Source organism: Arachis ipaensis, chromosome B9, assembly GCF_059453495.1.
Source record: "Arachis ipaensis isolate K30076 ecotype BB chromosome B9, ASM5945349v1, whole genome shotgun sequence".
NCBI lineage: Eukaryota > Viridiplantae > Streptophyta > Magnoliopsida > Fabales > Fabaceae > Arachis > Arachis ipaensis.
The window spans coordinates 128,793,111-128,799,110 of NC_142444.1; positions in this window are offsets into that span (position 1 = coordinate 128,793,111).

Here is a 6,000-nt window from a genome sequence, read left to right on the forward strand (position 1 = left end):
GGTACTGGTAAAAGGCGGCGGCGCTGTGGCAACATGTGTGGGAGCGTGGAGGAGAGGGAGAGCGAAAATGGCAGAAGAAGAGGAACATCGCGCCTGGCAGGAAGGTTGGCACAGCACCGACGAAGGTAAAAGGGAAGAAAATCGACGACGCTGAGGCTTGATGGAGAGGCAGGGAACGATGGCGCTACAAGGGTGTTGGGAGGGATAGTGCTGCTGTAAAAAGGGTTAGAATGTGGATAGTGAAAGTGTAAAAGTGAAAATAGAGTTTTTAGGAAGGTAATCGGGGGTGGATTGTTTTGTTTTCACCTTTTTGTGGGCCAGGATGAAAGCTATTGTTTACTTGTTCACAATCTTCATTGTCTACCAAGCGGAATTGTATTTTATCTTCATTCAAACACACTTTGAAATTTCTATTCATAAGATTGTGCTCATTTAATAATAAAAGTTTCAAATTTACTTTTCATTTCTTGCAAGGTCTATATTTCGATGCCTATAGTCAATAGTCTTTGGGTCGAATTTTTTTCTGGAGGGATTATATTTGCTTTCTCTCTTTTGTGAGGCCCAAACCCAACATTTTGAGGGTGTCTCTTTGCACCCATTGTGCCACAATCCTAATTCAGATTTTGGAGTCAATTTGAGAGAAAGAGAGTAGCCACCAAAAAAGAGAGAAGAGGGAAAAAAAGAATTCCCGTTTTTTGTAAAGCAGCAAATTTCAAATGACAGTTTTTCATTCGTTCACCGTTGGATCGACTTGAAATTTGAACTGCGTGTTTCACTCAGTTTTTTCTTTATTCTGGTCAGTTGAGATGTTGATTGGAAGTTTGCAGTAGGAGCAATTGGCTTCGCAAGAGAGAAATTAGGTTTCCCATTTTTACACAGAGTAGTAATCTTTGAACGGCAGTTTCTCATTCTTTCACTGTTGGATCGACGTGAAATTTGAACTGTAGATTCTTCATATCTTTCTATTCATTATGGACGGTGAAGATTTTAATTGGAGGTCTAAAAAGGGAGAAATAGGCTTCGACCGCAGCTCTTTTTTTGGGTATATTTCATCTTCTTGCTTCTCATTTGTAAGCTTTGGTGATTTGATATTTTGGCTGGTTATATGCACGTTTTTGTACTTTGTTTGAGACTCTCTTATACCTCATTTGATTATAGTTGAGCTATTTCATTGTTCTGGACGACCCGTGGTTTTTACCTCTCACATTGAGGGGGTTTTCCACGTTAAAATCTCGGTGTGTTCTTGTTATTACTTTACTTGCTATATTTGCTTATTATAGTTGCTGCCATATTGTGTTGTGAGTGCTTTCTTATTGCTCTTGTGTTAGACATTTGTGTCGTTTCCGCTGCTAGGCTCTTTCATACTGGCATCAGAGCTTGTTGGTATTTTTCTCGGCTTGTGATTTTGTGAACAATGGAAGCTAATACTAATACTAGTAGGATGATCACTCTTAATGGTCCTAATAATGATTTGTGAAAGTCAAAGATGGAAGATTTGCTTTATGTCAAGAATTTTCATCAACCAGTTTTTGGTACAGAGAAACCTAATGATAAATCTGATGATGATTGGACTTTGTTGCATAGACAAGTCTGTGGATATATTAGGCAGTGGATTGACGATAATGTGTTGAACCATATTATTGGAGAGACACATGCTCGGAAACTTTGGATTAAGCTTGAACATTTGTATGCTCGGAAAACTGGGAATAACAAGATGTTTTTGATCAAGCAGGTATTGGCTTTGAAGTATACAGATGGGACATCAATGACAGATCACTTGAATAATTTTCGAGGAATTATAAATCAGTTATCTTCCATGGGTATCAAGTTTGATGAAGAGGTTCAAGGATTGTTACTTCTTAGCTCCTTACCAGACTCGTGGGAAATTCTCAGAATGTCATTGTCCAATTCTGCTCCTGATGGTGTAATCTCTATGGATCTTGCCAAGAGCAGTGTTTTGAATGAAGAGATGAGAAGAAAGTCATAAGGTACATCAACTACACATTCAGATGTTCTTGTTTCTGAGTCTAAGGGGAGAAACAAAAGTCGAGGTCCTAAAGGTAGAGATCAAAGCAGAAACAAGTCTCGAGAAAAGTATAAGAATATTGAGTGTCATCATTGTGGTCAAAAGGGACATGTAAAAAAATTTTGTTGGCAGCTAAAGAAGGAGAAAGCCAAGGCAAGTAAAGAAAATAGCACAAATAAAGATGATGGTAACAAGGAAGACAAGGTTAATGTAACTCATGATGATTTTCTTGTTGTTGAGGAGTTTGAATCTGTTAACCTTGTTGATAATAGCACTAGTTGGGTGATTGATAGTGGTGCTTCTATTCATGTTACATCTAGGAGGGATTTATTTACATCTTATACTCCTGGTGATTTTGGTGATGTAAAAATGGCTCATCAAGGTGTTGAAAAATGTGCCGATGTTGGACAGGTTTACTTAGAAACCTCCAATGGCACCAAGTTTACTTTGAAGCGTGTGAAGCATGTTCTAGATATTCAATTGAACTTACTTTCTGTTGGTAACTTGTGTGATGAAGACTTGGATAGCTCATTTTCTCGTGATAGCTGGAAGCTCACCAAGGGTTCCATGGTTGTTGCTAGAGGTACTCGACACTCTACTCTTTATTTAACTCAAGCAAAGATTGTGAAAGATGTTATTAATGCTGCTGAGTTTGTTGATGAAACTGATTTATGGCATAAGAGATTATGTCATATGAGTGAGAAAGGTATGAATATGTTATCCAAGAGGAATTTTTTATCTGGTTGCAAGGTTGCTTTGCAAAAGTGCAACCATTGCTTTGCTGGAAAACAAAACAGGATTTCTTTCAAGAGCCATCCACCTTCAAGGAAGCCGGAGATACTTGACTTGGTGCATTCTGATGTATGTGGGCCGATGAAGACAAGAACACTTAGAGGGTCTATTTATTTTGTAACCTTTATTGATGATTATTCTAGGAAATTATGGGTTTACACTTTGAAGACCAAAGATCAAGTTTTGAATGTGTTCAAGCAATTTCAAGCTTCTGTTGAAAGAGAAACTAGGAAGAAGTTGAAATGCATTCGTGCTGACAATGGTGGTGAGTACTCAGGTCTATTTGATACTTATTGTAAAGAGCATGGTATAAGACATCAGAAGACTCCTCCAAAGACTCCTCAATTGAATGGTTTGGCTGAAAGCATGAACAGAACATTGGTTGAAAGAGTTAGGTGCTTCTTGTCACAGTCTGGATTGGCAAAATCCTTTTGGGGTGAAGCTTTGAGCACTGTTGTTCATGTCTTGAATCGGACACCATGTGTTCCCTTGCAATTTGAAGTGCCAGAGAAGGTATGGTCAAGTAAAGATGTTTCTTATGATCATTTAAGAGTCTTTGGATGTAAAGCTTTTGTTCATATTCTCAAAGATGAGAGATCTAAGCTTGATGTAAAGACTAGGCAGTGTATTTTTATTGGCTATGGCATGGATGAGTTTGGTTACAGGTTTTATGATCCTGTTAGCAAGAAGGTGATTCGGAGTAGAGATATTGTCTTTACTGAAGACCAAACACTGAAGGATGTTGATAATACGGAGAAGCCAATGGTTCAGCCTAGTGATGATTTTTCTGAATTGGATATTACTCCCTCTATGCCTATGGTAGAAGATGGTAGAGTTGAAGCTCAAAATAATGAGCATGATACAAGTGCAGGTGAAGATGGAACAATTGATCCAATGCTTGATGAAGTTGGTGATGATAATCAAGATGCACAACCAACTTTGGAAATTCTTGCAAATGCACTTAAAAGGTCTACAAGAGAGAGGAAGCCTTCGTCAAGGTATTCTCCACATGAGTTTGTTTTGTTGACTGATGGGGGAGAACCTGAATGCTTTGGAGAGGCTGTTGAAGATGAAAGCAAAGCTCAATGGCTTGAAGCTATGCAAAAAGAAATTAAGTCCTTGCTTGAGAATGATACCTATGAGTTGGTGAAGCTATCGAAGGGTATGCGAGTTTTGAAGAACAAATGGGTATTCATAATCAAGAAAGAAGAACACAATTCTAAGCCTCGGTATAAGGCTAGATTGGTTGTTAGAGGTTTTAGCCAGAGAAAAGGTGTTGATTATGAGGAGATCTTTTCTCCTGTTGTGAGGATGTCATCCATTCGTGCTGTGCTTGGATTAGCAGCGTCTCTTGATTTGGAGATTGAGCAAATGGATGTGAAGACAACTTTTCTTTATGGTGATTTAGATAAGGAGATCTACATGGAGCAACTGGAGGGATTTGTTGTTAAAGGAAAGGAAGATTTTGTGTGCAAGCTTAAGAAGAGTCTTTATGGGTTGAAGCAAGCTCTAAGACAGTGGTACAAGAAGTTTGAATCTGTTATAGAAGAGCATGGTTACCGTAAGACAACTTCAGATCATTGTGTATTTGTGCAAAATTTTTCTGATGATGATTTTATCATTCTTTTGCTTTATGTGGATGATATTTTGATTGTGGGCAAAAATGCTTTGAGGATTAATGAGTTGAAGAAACAGTTGAGCAAGTTCTTTACTATGAAGGACTTAGGTCCTGCCAAACAGATTTTGGGCATGACTATTACTCGTTATAGAGATTCTAAGAAGCTTTATTTGTCATAGGAGAAGTACATAAAGAAGGTGCTTCAAAGGTTTGGCATGAATGATGCCAAATGTGTTGCTAGTTCTTTTGCTCCTCGTTTTAAGTTGAGCACCAAGCAGTGTCCAACCACTGATGAGGAGAAACAAGCAATGGATGAAATTCCTTATGCCTCAGCTGTTGGAAGCTTGATGTATGCTATGGTGTGTATTAGACCAGACATTGCTCATGCGGTTGGTACTGTGAGTCGTTTTCTCTCTAATCCAGGTAAAGAACATTGGAATGTTGTTAAATGGATTATGAGATATCTCAAAGGTGCAACTAACTTGAGTTTGAGTTTTGGTGGTGAGAAACCTTTGCTAGTTGGCTTTACTGATGCAGACGTGGCAGGAGATATTGATTCTCGAAAGTCTACTTCAGGTTATTTGGTCAAGTTTGCAGGGGGAGTTATTTCATGGCAGTCAAGGCTACAGAAGTGTATTGCACTTTCTACCACAGAGGCAGATTTTATTGCAGCAACTGAAGCATGTAAAGAGTTGTTGTGGATGAAGAAGTTTCTTGCAGCACTTGGTTTCAAGCAAGACTGTTATGTGTTGTTGTGTGATAGCCAAAGTGCTATTCATCTTGCCAAGAATTCTACTTTTCATGCAAGATATAAACATATTGATGTTAGGTATCACTGGATACGGGATATGTTAGATTCTAAGTTGTTGGAACTTGAGAAAGTTCACACTGATGACAATGGTGCTGATATGATGACAAAAGCATTGTCAAGAGAAAAGTTTGAAACATGTTGTTTGATCGCCGGAATGGCGAGAGCCTCCACCTAGTCGAGAAGGGGGAGATTTGTTGGGTTTTTTCTCTCCTTTGTGAGGCCCAAGCCCAACATTTTGAGGGTGTCTCTTTGCACCCATTGTGCCACAACCCTAATTCAGATTTTGGGGTCAATTTGAGAGAAAGAGAGTAGCCACCAAAAGAGAGAGAAGAGGGAAAAACAAAATTCCCATTTTTTGTAAAGCAGCAAATTTCAAATGACAGTTTCTCATTCATTCACCGTTGGATCGGCTTGAAATTTGAACTGCGTGTTTCACTCATCTTGGTCTTCATTCTGGTCGGTGGAGATGTTGATTGGAGGTTTGAAGTAGGAGAAATTGGCTTCGTAAGAGAGAAAATAGGTTTCCCATTTTTACACAGAGCAGCAATCTTTGAACGGCAGTTTCTAATTCTTTCACCGTTGGATCGACGTGAAATTTGAACTGTAGATTCTTCATATCTTTTTCTTCATTCTGGACGGTAGAGATTTTAATTAGAGATCTGCAGAGGGAGAAATGGCTTCGACAACAGCTCTTTTTTCTGTATATTTCATCTTCTTGTTTCTCATTTGTAAGGTTTGGTGATTTGATGTTTT